The 15725-nt window shown below is 43.5% G+C and overlaps 1 pseudogene; it reads right to left on the bottom strand.

Annotated features, from left to right (window-relative positions):
* Hdac1-ps (histone deacetylase 1, pseudogene) lies at nt 13447-15423 on the bottom strand (annotated as a pseudogene).

Genomic DNA, 15725 nt, shown 5'->3' with positions numbered 1-15725 from the left:
TTTCTTTCTTTTTCTTTCTTTCTTTCCTTCCTTCCTTCTCTCTCTCTCTCTCTCTCTCTCTCTCTCTCTCTCTCTCTCTCTCTCTCATAGCATCTATTAGCCTTTAACAATATTTCCTCTTAATTTTGTTTCTATTGACTATGTACTAAGGTACTGAATACCTACTAAGATAAATATAGGCTCTGGTATGAAGAAGATCTTATCTGTTTTATTCACTTGCATGTTCACAACCAGGGACAGGGAGTGGGCTTCATTGGTTCATATAAGGACCTAGGACTTTCATGAAATCAGGAATGATTGACAAGTAGCATAGAACCTTGGGGAAACGGCATGGCATAGTTTTGCTTTCTGCCCCCACTTCCACCCCCAGCATTGCAGAAGCTGGGCATGGTGACACTCATGTCTGCAGTACCAGCATTTGGGGCGAGGAGGCAGAAGGACTAGAAATTCAAGGTCATTTTCAGCTACATAGTGAGTTCAAGTCCAGCCTGGGCTACAGAAGGCTCTTCTGCAAGGAGAGATAGGAGGGGCAGAAAGCAAAGCTGTTATACGGCTTCCTCGAGGTTCCATACTGCTTGTCAGTCACCCCTGGTTGGCTTGAAAGCACTTGTTACTTCCCGAATAGTTTGTCACTACACACAAGCTTGGCACCCTACTTTTATACAGTATCTAGCTCGCGTGTGCATGCGCGCGTGCGCGCGCGCACACACACACACACACACACACAGGCACACACACATGCACAACCTTCCAATCTCTTTTAGAACATTCTCTATTGAAACTTTTTATTATTGTCATAAGCACTGAACTTGATGGTTCTTTTAAATACTGCCTCATTTTTTCCTCCTGTTTTCGCTCCAGAGTGTGTGAGGTGTTCAGTGCAATTGTCACATTACACATCCATTCTTTTATGTAACTTTTAAGAGTCCATGTAATGAGGCATCCTTTTCCGATACGCCAGGTACTTTTTACTGCGTGCAGGTATAAAACACGAGAGTTATACCTTCATAACACAAATGCACTGTAATATCCTGGGCTTTAGTGTGTTTTGATGCTACATCAATTTTTCATAGAAATATGATTTGCCTTGAACTCTTGTGTAACAGCTTTAAGACTCTCCTTTTGGAGGCCAGAACTCACTGCAGGGATCTGATACTAGTTCAGTGTCCCAGAAGCTGTTGAACAGTGCTGAGCACACACCTTTATGGCATCAATGCAAATGGAAAATCCACCAACCTAATTAGCCTTTGTGCGATATGTATCACCAGTGTTGTCAGAAGCAAAGGGGTTATTATGAGAAAAATAGACCTTCCTAAGAACAAAAGGAGCCAAATGAGGAGCAGGGGCAACTTACAGGCAGGGAAGAAAACAGATGAGCAGAAGCAAATTTTTGCCAAGCAGTGTAAAATGTAAGAAAGAGGACAGGAGCGTGCTAAAGGAAAAACTGATTAAATACTAAACATGAGACACTAATTAGCAAAAGGAAAACCCAGGGAAGGAACGATGATTGGGCTCTTGAATGCATCGTCTTCCTTGGATCATTAACACCACCCACAAAAATGAATGTTGAGAGGATTAATAGTCAAACGCTGCCCGGAAGCCAATGAGTTGGACCAACTGTAAATACTGGTCAATACTCACAATAATCTAGGATAAACAGACCAAAAAAAATTAAATAAATCCAGATAAGTCACTGTGACTGCCCTGGCATGAAAGAGCTTAAAAGGCCTACTGGCTGATCCCAGGAATTAGAGAGTAGCTTGTGCACCCTAGCACTGCACAGCCTTGCTGACCAGACAGGTTTGCAAAGCACAAAAGCACCTTGTGCAAAAACAGGGCTCACAATGGCGAGCTGGAGATTATCGGCCTTGTAGCTCCCCATTCTGCCCAGTAAGCACACTGAGTCTAAAATAAAAGACTGGTTTACAGAACATGGCTAACTGGGACTCTGCTGACATAAGCTGTGCATCTTGTCTCTGTAGGCCGTAGACCACCTGGGGGGGAATGTCAGGAATATAGTTTCCCCTCTCACTATGGGGACAGCATATACCAGAGAAGATCTGCTCCTAGCAACGGTAATGCTGCAATAGGGTAGTAGAAACAAAAGGAAGTTGCTTAGGACTGATGGGCCTGGTCCATTCTTTCAGCTAAATAAAATTTCACCATGAGAACAAAGTCAAGAGGCTGGGACTTGAAGAGGGATGACAAAGGCTAGGGGCTGCTTCTCCTAACTTAACTCATTTCTTCTAGGTCCTGGGTTCTATCCCTGCACTGCTGGGGTAGGGGCTTTGGCAAAAGTGTGACTGAGTGTTGTAGAGAGGGGAAGAGTCAGAATCAATAAACCCAACGACCACACCATTCACTTCTATCCTCTCTTCCTCCTCGTGTTTAGCAGATAACCATATCAACAGCATTCAGTTAAATTTCTTTTTTTGTATTTCTAGGTTGTCTTGGCATTTTAGAAAATTAATCTAGGCCGGGCTGTGGTGGCGCACGCCTTTATACCCAACACTTGGGAGGCTGAAGCAGGTGGATTTCTGAGTTCGAGGCCAGCCTGGTCTACAGAGTGAGTTCCAGGACAGCCAGGGCTACACAGAGAAACCCTGTCTCGAAAACAAACAAACAAACAAACAGAAAATTAATCTATTTACATTTATTGTGATTGCTGACAGGGTTGGTGTTGTTTATGAACCTTCCTCGTGTCATCTATATTTCCTGTCTTCTGTTAGATTAACGACCTTTCGTTGTTCTTCGGTTTCTTGCTCTTGTTCTGGAGTTGCATGTTATGTCTCTGAAATGCTAGAGCTTCCCTTTAGAGTTCATATTGTATCTGTAGCTATAAATATTTTGTTCAACTCACCATTTACTTTATTGCTTTCTACCCTGATAAGACTCTCAGACCCCTTTATGTCCTCTCTGTCCTAGCATTTTGTGGATAATTTTAGTGTTACTCTTTTAAAATACTAAGCTGGGTTGTTTTAAAGGGACATGGGCATCTTTAACACTTCAGAGACAGAAGGAGACAGATTTTTGTGAGTTTGAGGCCAGCCAGGGATAGATAGTGCATCCTGTCAACAAAGAATTAATTAGCTAATTCATCAATTAAAAAGATGGCTACAGTTTTATAGCATTTACAGTCACAATTTCTTCTCATTCCTTTTGAATTTAGACTTCTTCTTGCTGACAAAGACATCTGACAAGATAAAAATTGGCAGATAATAACCTACCCACAGAATTTGTCCTGTCTACAAGATGTGCAGGGATAAAGATGGAGCAGAGACTGGGAAATCAGCCAACCAATGACTGTCCCAACTTGGGATCCATTCCGTGTGAGACAGCCAACCCCTGACACTGCTAATGATACTCTGCTATGCTTGCAGACAGGAGTCTAGTGTAACTGTCTCCTGAGTGGCTCCATCCAGCATTGGGTGGAAACAGATACAGAGACCCACAGCCAAACATCTGGCAGGGTTTGGGAAGTCTTGTGGAAGAGTGTGGGAAGGATTAAGCAAGCTAGAGAGGTCAAGGGCATCATAAGAAGACCTACAGAGTCAACTAACCTGGGCACGTGGGGGCTCACAGAGACTGAGCCACCAACCAAAGAGCATGCAGGGACAGACCTAGGCCCCATGCACACTTGGAGCAGATGTGCAGCTCTGCCTTCATGTGGTTCCCTAACAACTGGAGCACGGGCTATCTCAGACTCTGTCGCCTGCCATTGGTTCCCCTTCCCCTACCTGGACTACCTGGTTGAGATGTAACACACTGTACCTGAAAATAAGAAAAAGGCCAAAAACAATAACGATATTGATGTGCTAAAAGAATATAGAACCCATCTTAAAGGACCTACCCACAGCCAAATATAGGAAAAATGATACATGATATTAATGAACTAAGCACACCATTCAATATCAACTTATGGGTATATACTGGTGTAACTATCAATTAGATATCTAAATGGATAAGGGGATGTTCTTCTTTATAATGGAACCCATAGTAGTGAACGAAGAAAGAACAGCCAAAATAGAAAGCTATTGGATTTTTGTTTGTCTGTTTTTGGGTTTTGATCCAAGCTGTCCTGAATCTCACTCTGTAGACCATGCTGTCCTTGAACTCAGACATCTGCTTGCCTCTGCCTCCCGAGTGCTGGGATTAAAGGCGTGTGTACCACTATCTGGCTTGAAAGCTATTGTTTAGCAATCTAATAATGAACAACAGTTAAAAAACCCAGAAAATCTAGTTTGTTTATTACTTAAATAGAGAAAATAGCATCTCTATAGTGGAGAAGTGCAGAAGAGCCCTGTTAACCTGGCGATCACAGTTACTGGAGACCCCAGTAACTGGAGAAGTCGGTACCCGACAGAGGCACAGAGAACAGACCATTCCCACTGACCCATAATCGCCATGAGTGTTTAAGTTGTTTCACTTTTGAGGATACAGAAAAATCCAAACAAAGAAGCCATGTTCAGACCCTCAAGCTGTCAGAGTCAGGAAACGTTAGGACCGATTAGAGAAACTGAGCGCACCGGCACCCAACACAATATCAAATTCAACCCCGGAGCAGGAAATGAACATCAAGATCGAGGAGAAAGCAGCGAAATGCAAATGAAACCTATGGATTCGGGACGGCAGGGCACCGAGGGTGGGTTGTCATTTTGACAATATTACAGCCATGTGATGTAGTGATATTTGAGGGGGGCAGAAGAATAGCATAAAAATTCTCTGAGTTGTGCTTATAAGATTTTTTCATAAATCTGAAATTATTTCAATATAAAAATATACTTTAAAAAGATTACATTATGCATAGAAACTTGGATGAGACACAGTAAATAACTAAGAAATAACATTCAGTTTTGTTTTAGGAGATCCGTGTTCATGACTTTTGGCACTTGGGCACTCAACTTCTTTATTTATAAAAGGAAAAAATAGTTTGCCCTTTTGAATATCAGATGGGATAAAATTGGCCAACCCCCCCCCCCCACTATCATCAAGAAATGCTGTGCAAATGATTATTACTAATTACAATTTCATATGCCAGTTTTTGGAGAAGTTCGGGGGTTTCAGAGATTGTTTTTTTTTTTTTTTTTTTTTTTTTTTTAATATTTGCTGGTAGAGCGGAGGTGGAGTTCATAGTAATTCCTAAGGGTTTCCAATGGTACCTACCTAGCTTGGCTCGTAAGTCTATGACTATGAGAAGCAATGGAAGCTGGGCCTGGTGGGAGTGGTGGAATGAGTATGTCTGGAGGCAAACAAATTCCCCGCCACAAGCACGAATGAAGGGCGGGCTCCAAGTGCCTTTAAAGGACACAAAAGAGAGCCCAGTTCTCTTTGTAAAAGGGACTCAATGAAGCCTGCATGAAGCCCAGTCACACACATCAACATATTTCTCATGATGTTTTAGTGTTAATGTTTAAAAAAGAAAAAAAAAAGAGAAAGAAAGGAACCATTTGGGAAGAAGTGTACAATAGGTGACATCTGTGTCTGGGTGAAGGTGGACGGGGGTGGCAGCGACACTGTGGAGACTGGCCTCAGAATTCCCATAAGAGTGCAATGAATAGGATTTCTGTTTGGAAGGGCAAAGTCTGAGAGGGGACGTGACTGAAATTGCATACAAGCTGGGGAGAGACCACAAAAGAAAAGTGCAATAGGCTTAGTAACATTAGCATTAAGACCACAGTGTGGTCTAGAAAAAACAAGGGAATCTACACATATACTGTGGAGAAATTAAAAGACAGATGGCCAAATGACAGAAAATGCTTGCAATAAATATAATAAAAGGCAAATACACTAACATATGTATATATACATCTATGCTTAAAATCAATGAGAAAAACATCAAAAGAGCTACCAAAAAGAAAGAGGCTAATTGCATGTGTACAACATGAACACACACACACACACACACACACACACACACACACACATACATGCACGCATGCACAGTTAAACACATGGAGAGGAAACCATTAGATCTTAAGAGAACATTATAGAAATACAAATTAAAAACGATATCGAAGCACCATTTTTAGACCAGCGTCTCTGGTCTATCCATACTTAGAGCCAGTAATGAGATGACTGCACCCTTTCACACAGTGATTGCACAGACAGAATCCTGAAAACCACCATCCAAACTACCACCAAAATAACCCCGAACCGAAAAGACCAAAGCCAGTTTTAATCTTTGGCCCTTCTAGAAATCATGGGCTGCTTTGTGTCATAACAGAAAACCACAAGCTGCATCATCTGCAGTGTAAGGGGATTTCACACAGGTTCGGAGGTTCGGGAGTGGAATAGCAAGGTGGTAGCCTCTAGCCAGGGTCTTCATGGTATATCTTCCTACCATGGAAGGTGGCAGGCTGAGAGAGGGCAAAAGATCAAATGGAGCCTCGAGTTTGTGTTGTTTGATTTTGTTCCATTTGGTTTTTCTGAGACATGGTCTTACTAATGGTGCATAGACTATCTTCAAACTCCTAGGGTCAAGAGATCCTCCTGCCCCCACTTCTGCAATAGCCGAGAGTACCAGTATATGCCAGTGGACCCTGCTCAAGTCCCTTTCAGTGAATACTAATCCATTCTAGCTCCCCTGTGGTCTAATCACCTCACAAGCATCTCTCCTCTGAGCACTGTTGCATTGGGGCTTAAGCTTCCAATACATGGTTTTCATGGGACACATGCTTATGAACCCAGCTGTAGCCAAAATGGACAGCAGGGAGTACGTAGGCAGAGCCTCTGGGCTGGAAGTCAGCTGGCTGAGAGAACTATGGAGACTTCAAGGTTATAGCAAGGGAGACTTTTCTACCACTTATGTCATGGAGTGACCATTGCTGTTCTTCTAGGCACCTTCACAAAGATGCTATGCTGTGTGCCACAACCCTGGTTGTGATTGGCATGGCCTCAGAGCAGAAATCGCCAGTTTCAACAGTAGAAGTGCTACGGCAGCTTCCCTGAGCAGCTTTGGCTTGCTGTGTCTCTCATTCTGGCAGTATTGTGTCTCCAGTTTACACTCATCTGCCAACTACAGTCCTAGGCACACTTCCTGTATAAATTGATTTAATCCTCCAAATGTGCCAACAATATTACAAATGAGAAAACACAAAACGATATGCTAATGACAACAGCCAGGAAGACAAAGTTAGAGTTTGAATTCCACTAGTGTCCTTTGAGCTGGTGAGGGCACTCCAGGGGACAGGCAGGGTCACAGCAGGTGAAATATAGCCACCTGTGGTTTAGATTCATGAAGAAGCAGGATATCTGTCTGAGAATATTCCTTAATGGGTAGAGGGCTGGCCTTGCATGAACGAGGCTGTGTTCAAGTCCCAGGACAGAAAACCGTAAAGGACAATAAAAAGATGTCACAAGGCCTCTGTCGATTGAATGATAGTAATAAATGATGCAATACACAGCATCTACCTTGGCAAGGTTTGAGGTCGCAGCACAAATCCTCATTCAAGCAAAGAAATGCTAAGTGCAAAACCAAAGCCCTATCCTCCCTCTTTCCCTCCCTCCCTCCCTCCCTCCCTCCCTCCCTCCCTCCCTCCCTCCCTCCCTCCCTCCCTCCCTCCCTCCCTCCCTCCCTCCCTCCCTCCCTCCCTCCCTCCCTCCCTCCCTCCCTCCCTCCCTCCCTTCCTGTCTCCCCCAGTCATGTTTTCCACTTGCTTATTTTTTGAGACAGGTCTTACTCTGTAGACTAGGCTGACCTGGAACTTGGAACTCACCATATAGCCCAGGTTAGCCTTGGATTCTCAGCCTCTCCCAGTACTGAGATCACAGGTGAGATGGATCAAAACCTTCCCTACCCTTCTCTCTTTAAGAACTACAGTTTAATGGGGAAAGAATAGTTTGCTAGCTGAGAAATACAGGCAGAGGCATGTTTGGGGATCAGCTTGCGTTTCCTGTTTTCCAAGGTCAATATTTTATTTCGTGTGTGAGTGTGTGTGTGTGTGTGTGTGTGTGTGTTCTGCCTGCACATAGATCTGTGCCTGCACCTGAAGAGGAAAAAGAGGTTGGTTTCCTGGGAACTGGAGTTACAGACAGTTGTGAACTGGCCATGTGGGTTTTGGGACTTGAACCTTTAAGAGCAGCCAGTGTTCATAACCACTGAGCCCTCTATCTAGCCCCTCCAAGTACAAGCATTAATGTCAACCTAAGAGCAGTTTCCAGCAGAGAAAGTTATCTTTCTTTCCCTCTCATCCTGCTCTTAAATCAAAGAAGCTTCATTTAACTTGTTGTTAAGAAAAATGTTTTGCTTTCGCATATTTTGTGATGCATTAGTGTTTAAAAATTAATTACTGTAAGAGATTAATTACAAAGCCCTTGAACTAAATGAACCCTAATTATGATGTGAGCTGAATGGAAGCACTTCATTAGTAGATAAGCCAGAAAGCCGGTCCAGAGAGCAGAGCAAGATGCTTGTGGCCACAGAACAGGCAGCGGAGAGGATACACACTTCTCAAAGACCCCAAAGCCAGTGCTCAGTGTCTAGCTGGAGGGCACGGTCGCCATGCCCAGACAACCTCACAGAACACAGGAACCTGCATAGCATAACTTTGAGAGGCTTCTTAAAACTCACGAGGCGCGTTGCGTTTCAGTGCTTTGGCTTACTGCTTTGCTTGCTGATGATCTTCGACCTTCAGAGGTCCTTCAGTCTCTTCCTTAAGCAGGAATCTTCCCTAATGGTCTAGCCCAAGCCTTAGTCTTTACTCAAATGAACAAGCTTAAAGACACATAAGGGAAGAAGAAGGCAGGAACTAGACCATCAGGGAAGATCTGCCTTGTCTTTGGCCATGTCATAGTTTCCTTAGCGACTCGGTTTCTCATTACCATCTTAGTAATTCGTGTATGGATGGATTTCTTGACTACCCTCAAGTGTATGTATTGAGGCCCCAATCCTTAATGTGATGGCATTTGAAGGTAAATCCTGGGGAGGCAATTACATTTACAAGGGGTCATTAAGGGTGAAGTTTCTGCCACAGGATTAGTGTCCTCACAAGGAAAGGGAGAGGGTTCGGATAGATCAGCTCTCTCTTCCTCTCTTTATGTGAGAACACATGAGGAGCTATCTGTTAGAAAGAGGACAGTCAACTAGACCTGTAGGCATCTTGACCTTGGGCTTCCCTGCCCTTCAGAAACACAGGGAATCAATTCTTGTTACTTAAGCACTCAACCCATGGTCTTTGTTATGGAATCCTTAGCTTACTGATACACTCTGCCCTTAACTCTGGTGTCCATCACACAGACCAGCAGCACAGAATCAGGGCATCGGGACCTCTCCCACTTCATCATTTGCTTTTTGATTAAGAAATGCACACCTGAGGCGGTGCAGTGTGTGTGTCTTTGAGTGTGTGAGTGTGTGTGTGTGTCTGTGGATATGTGTGTGTGTATCAGTGTTTGTGGCTCTGTGTGTCTGTATATGTGGTGTGTATGTGTGTGTGTGTGTGTGTCTGTCTGTCTGTCTGATTTTGTGAGTTTGGGATCAATCTCAGGGACTCATAGTAAGGCATTCTGACACTGAGCTACTACCATCAAATCCATCCTTTGCTACATACAGCCCAGAGGCTCATAGACACAAAGCCATGTGTCTATTCACCAAAATCTAGTTTAGAACATTTCATCACCCTAGGAAGGGTCCCACACTCCTTATTTTTCACTTCCCCCTAGCTACCAGCACACAGCAATCCCCAATCAACCTTGTCTCTATAAATTAGCCAGTTCTACCATTTCATAAAGATACAATCAGACACTATATGGGCTTCGTGGTCATCTTCCTTTGCTTAGCATGATGTCTTTTTTGGTTCATTTGTATTGCAGCATGGTCTTGTCCTTTATTTCTTTCCATAGCTAAAAAAAATATTCCATTGCCACAATTTTTCATTTGGACAGGCATAAAAATTTCTGATTTGTTCTGTTGTTTCCAGTCTTAGTTCCTCCAGTTTGCTCTTCTCATTGAATCCAATCTCTGGGACAAGGCATATCAGCTCTTGGGTGCCTCTTGTGGTCTGTCAAGCCTCTTTCTCCCATCCTGTGATGCCTTTGGCAGAGTTGGGGGACTGCCGGTTCTGCTTGCTTGTTCTGGATTAGCACAGTAGCTTCCTTCCTGTCTGACTGGGATGCTCTTGCCTCAGTCTCAGCACAGTGTCTCTTTTCATGTCCCGTTCTGTTCTCATTACTCACTTTTTTTGTGTTCAATGGACCCAGCAACAGGTGTGCTATAATAGCAATCTTTGTGAACTCCTTGAATTCCAAAGCTAAGTTTTATCCACGTATAACTTCAGGGTATGCCATGGAGCTTGGAATAAAAGCCAAATGAATGGTCAGATATAGAAAAAGTCTAATATTTGAAATATTCCTGATAGCCCATGAAATAATAATTTGAAGTACTTCATTTAAGCACATATGTGAAAATGGGTTACTAACCACCATACATGTATAGGTTATAGGTTCAGTTTATCTACCAAAGCCTCACTGACCACAGTATTTACTTTCACATTAATAACTCATATATCTCAGCAAATAACTAGCCTAAAAGGGAAAAACTGCTTTTGAATTCTACCAGGCAAAACTCCTTCCAACCAAACTCAGTGCGTTCTGATCATGTAATCCTTGGCATCAAAGCACAGCAAATAGATTCTGGTGCCAAGGAATATGTTGTTGCATAGTAAACCTAAGAAGCCAAGCTGGAGAAGATTATCAGCTCACTGACCAGTGTTTTTTAACTCATTCTGCTATTGAAGTTAATGCTATAGCTGTGCTTAAAGTCATTTGAGGAATTAAAATAAAAACTTTACCTCTGCAGGGTCCCTACTCCCTTAATATGTAGCAGCAGTATGAGAATGCCCTTTTGGAATTATGAATGGATGATTGGATTGTAAAAGTTTATGGCTTAGACCAACAGGCTCAAGAGTTACGTGAGGTTCAAAAAGATCCCGTCTTCTGATGTGGAAGCAAATAAGAAGCTCGATTCAAGCCCCAAGCGGCAGAATTTAGTATCTTTTCTCTTTTCCTCTGTGTCTACCCTCAATCCAGTCTGAGACAAGATCTTATATGTAGTCTTGTTTGGCCTCAAATCCATGACCACCTCTTACCTCAGCCTCCTGAGTTCTGAGGTTACAAGTGTATGCTACCACACTAGATCCTTGTTTTCTTTCCTTTGCTTGGAAAAGTACTTGAATTAGCCAGTTAGATCTTAAAATAGTTTAAGTTCTAATTAATAAAGAACTATATTTTTTTCCATTTTCCATTAATTTCAGAGTGGAATGTGGCCTTTGATTCTGTTTTCAGGATGAGGACCCCCCTCGCCTCTGAGGGGTCCATGAAGAAGCTGAGATCATTACCAAGTGCACCTAACTAGGCAAGGCATGAGTGCCAACTTCAGTTTTCCCAGCAGTGCAGAGCTACAGAACTGTCTGCTGGCTTCCTTGGCCTTCCTGTCCATGTTGTCTTTTTCTGGAACTTTCTAGAAGTCTCATCCCATATAGTCACATCTGAATACTTGCCCCAAACTGAGACAACCCTTGTTTACCTTGAATGCTTCTTATGGGTGAACCTGTGGAGAGTGAAGGCTCACAGATGGTAAAAAAAGAGAATGATTTTCTGTAAAGAACTTTGTCTTTAGAGTGTTAATCAAGAGGGAAACTTGCTTGTTGTCAAGTTGATTTCTCCCTGACTGGGAACCATTAGGCCACTGCAAAATTCTAGACTCTGTCAAAATCACAGAGACACTCAACTTCTGAAAATGCTCCCCAAACATTATACCACAATCAAAGACCGCTGAAGGAAGTGACTCCAGGGATGACACAGAACCCGATTCTCTCATATAAAACCATGCCAGATTAAGAAACCCATAGGTGGAGAACTGAAACATCTATAAACCTTTCTCAGGGGGCTGGTGAGATGGCTCAGCGGGTAAGAGCACTGACTGCTCTTCCAAAGGTCCTGAGTTCAAATCCCAGCAACCACATGGTGGCTCACAACCATCCATAATGAGATCTGACTCCCTCTTCTGGAGTGTCTGAAGACAGCTACAGTGTACTTACATATAATAAATGAATGAATGAATGAATGAATGAATGAATAAATAAATCTTTTTTAAAAAGTTGCAAAAATAAAAAAACTTTTCTCAGATGTGTGGCTGATGTTTAAATGGGACTGCACAGGATGAGGTTTTGAGAGGGCAGGGAGGAAAATGAACATAGGGCCCCGGGGGACTGATAGCGCTAAGCAGAGAGAGCTACATACAAGCTTACAGCTCACACCCTGCCGACTTAGATGTGATTTGTAATCATTTCAGCTTCTCCACTGAGGCCACAGAAGGGCCATGACCTAGGAGCAAAAGCCACTTCAAAATTAGGAAAACCACCGTAAGATTAATGACGATGCTTACACAGATGAGCACTTTAATAGCTAATCAATCTTTTAAGAGATAAATGATCCTTCGTTGATGTTTTTTTGCCGAACAAAATACCCCTCAAAAGAAAATAATCGAATCCTGAATCATCAAATGTACCATCCATGGCATTTCTATGTCATTCTACAAATGGAGACACAGGGGGACCCAACAAAAGATAAGATTGGGGCAGAATGTCCTATAGCAGCAGAGTGGGTGACAGACAAATCGATTTTGGAATTAGAAGACAAGGACCATAAAATGACTTTAAAATACGCTAAGACATCCACAGAGCATGTATGTAGGTAAGGGCAATGTGAAAAATGCAATTCTGAGAAAAGAACCAACAGAGATTCCAGAGATGGAATATAATGTTTGACAGAGCATTGAACAGGATTGGCTGGCACACGCTGGACACGTGGGGAGTGGGTATGACAACAGTAAATGATGAAATTAAAGTGGAGAGTACAGACAGCAATAATACTGAAGACACCATCAGTGACCTCTGGAATAGCATCAAACGACCAACATGCATATGAGTGGAGTCTCCAAAAAGAGAAAAGGAGGGAGGAAACAGGCTAAAATATTCCTCTTTTAAGTATTAACAAGAAAACAAAAATCTTCAGATCCTAGATTCAGGAATCCTCAGTAGACGAGATATAAAGAAAAAATACATTTAGGAACTGAAGGCCAAACTGTTGAAAGTTCGTTCTGAGGAGAAAAGGGGCACACTGTGGGCAAGAAAACTAAGATAAAAATTAACCTCCTCTTGTCACCAGCAATACTGGACACAAGTAGCCAGTAGGATGACACACAGTGCAAGTAATGAGAAAAATACAGGCTACCCGGAGTTTAAATCCAATGGGACTGTCATGGAAAATTAAGGCAAAGTAAAAAATAAACACCAACGAGCAACGGAGAAAATGTGTCTCCAGCAGATTTAATGCTTAGGAAAGTTCTAACTGAGGTGGCATTTCATGCATTGTTCTTAAAAACAACAACAAAAAGAGTTTTATTTTATTTATTTTTATTCTTATTAGATATTTTCTTTTCTTTTTTTTTTTTATAGAAATGAGCTGTTTTATTACAAAGAGTTTCACAAAATGAAAATATCTCAAAAAGGAAGCTAGGCTATCAACCTCCACCTACAGAATTGGGGGAAGACAGGGCAATATAAGTTTTTTTGTTTGCCCAAGATGGGTGGGAAGGTATAAACAGAACCAATCTAAAAATGGCTGCTATTACCCAAGCCTGAAAAGGGGTCCTAGGAGACCCAGACCCCTCCTAAATGTTTAACAGGGGCATCTTAGCAGAGCTCCTAAGCAGGCACTTGGCAGTTCAGGATTTTTCTCTTCTGGTTGTTTTCTTTCCACGCAAATGGGGTGAGGGGGGCGGCAGGATGGACAAGGTCGCTCTGGGAAGAGCCCTCCTAGCACCACTGCCCTGTGCTCTGGTCCCTGGGGACGTTATAGTTAATATATTTTATATAAATACACAGAGGAATAGAAAATATAAAATCTGAGAAGTTGAGGGAAAGTGAGGAACTTGGGGAGAAGATGGGGCTGCAGACCTTGCTCAGGCCAACTTGACCTCTTCTTTGACCCCTTTGGCTTCTGGCTTCTCCTCCTTGGTTTTCTCTTCTTCTGTGACTTCTTTTTTCTCTTCAGGATCTTTCTCTTTCTCATCCTCTGTTTTAACTCTTTTGGCTTTTTTGAAGTTAGAAGAGTTCTTGCGACCACCTTCTCCCTCCTCATCTGAGTCCGAGAACTCTTCCTCACAGGCAATGCGTTTGTCAGAGGAGCAGATGGAGATGCGTTTGTCAGGGTCCTCCTCATCTTCATCCCCACTCTCTTCTGGGATGGCATCCTCAGGGATGGCCTGCATCTGGACCCCAGGGGCATGGGGCAGCATCCTCAAGTTCTCAAAGAGACGCTGCTTGATCTTCTCCAGGTACTCGTTAGTGTTCTGGTTGGTCATGTTGGAAGGGCTGATGTGAAGCTTGAAATCCGGTCCAAAGTATTCAAAGTAGTCGTTGTAGGGCAGCTCATTAGGGATCTCTGTGTCCAGGGCCACCGCTGTTTCGTAAGTCCAGCAGCGAGCAACATTCCGGATGGTGTAGCCACCTCCTCCCAGCATCAGCATGGGCAAGTTGAAACTCTTCACGAACTCCACACACTTGGCGTGTCCTTTGATGGTCAGATTGAAGCAACCTAACCGGTCCCCAGACAGGGAATCTGAGCCACACTGTAAGACCACTGCACTAGGCTGGAACATCTCCATTACTTTGGACATGACTGGCTTAAAGGTGGCTTCATAGGATTCGTCGTCAATGCCGTCTCGCAGTGGGTAGTTCACAGCATAGTACTTGCCTTTGCCAGCCCCAATGTCCCGTAGGTCCCCAGTTCCTGGGAAGTACTCTCCGTATTTATGAAAGGACACAGTCATGACCCGGTCTGTAGTATAGAAGGCCTCTTCCACGCCATCGCCATGGTGAATATCAATGTCAATATAGAGCACCCTCTGGTGGTACTTTAGCAGTTCCGGGATGGCCAAGACGATATCATCGACGTAACAGAAGCCAGATGCTTCAGACTTCTTTGCATGGTGCAGGCCCCCAGCCCAGTTCACAGCGATGTCCGTCTGCTGCTTATTAAGCTTCACAGCACTTGCGACAGAGCCTCCTGTGGACAACTGACAGAACTCAAACAAGCCATCAAACACCGGACAGTCCTCACCAACATTGAATCTCTGCATCTGCTTGCTGTATTCAGACATATTATCTGGGCGAATAGAACGCAGGAATTTAATGTAGTCATCACTGTGGTACTTGGTCATCTCCTCAGCATTGGCTTTGTGAGGACGGTAGATCTCCATTTTTCGGTAGAGACCATAGTTGAGCAGCAAATTGTGAGTCATGCGGATTCGGTGAGGCTTCATGGGGTGCCCTTGTCCATAATAGTAGTTTCCAACATCCCCGTCGTAGTAGTAACAGACTTTCCTCTTGGTGCCCTGAGTCTGCGCCATCTTGCTCGCCGCCCGGCCCTCCCGTCAGTCTGTCCGCCCGCCCCATTAGATATTTTCTTTATTTACATTTCAAATTTTATTCCCTTTCCTCATTTCCCTTCCGAAAAGCCCCCTATATAATCCTCCCCCTTCCCCTGCTCACTAACCCACCCACTCCTGCTTCCCTGCCCTGGCATTCCCCTACACTGGGGCATAGAGCCTTCACAAGACCAAGGCCCTCTCCTCTCATTGATGTCCCACAAGGACATCCTCTGCTGCGTAAGTGGCTGGAGCCTTGAGTCCCTCCATGTGTACTCTTTGGTTGGTGGTTTAGTCCCTG

The sequence above is a fragment of the Mus musculus genome, chromosome 17 (genome assembly GCF_000001635.26).
Source record: "Mus musculus strain C57BL/6J chromosome 17, GRCm38.p6 C57BL/6J".
Lineage (NCBI taxonomy): Eukaryota > Metazoa > Chordata > Mammalia > Rodentia > Muridae > Mus > Mus musculus.
This window is presented reverse-complemented; position numbering and strand designations above follow the sequence as displayed.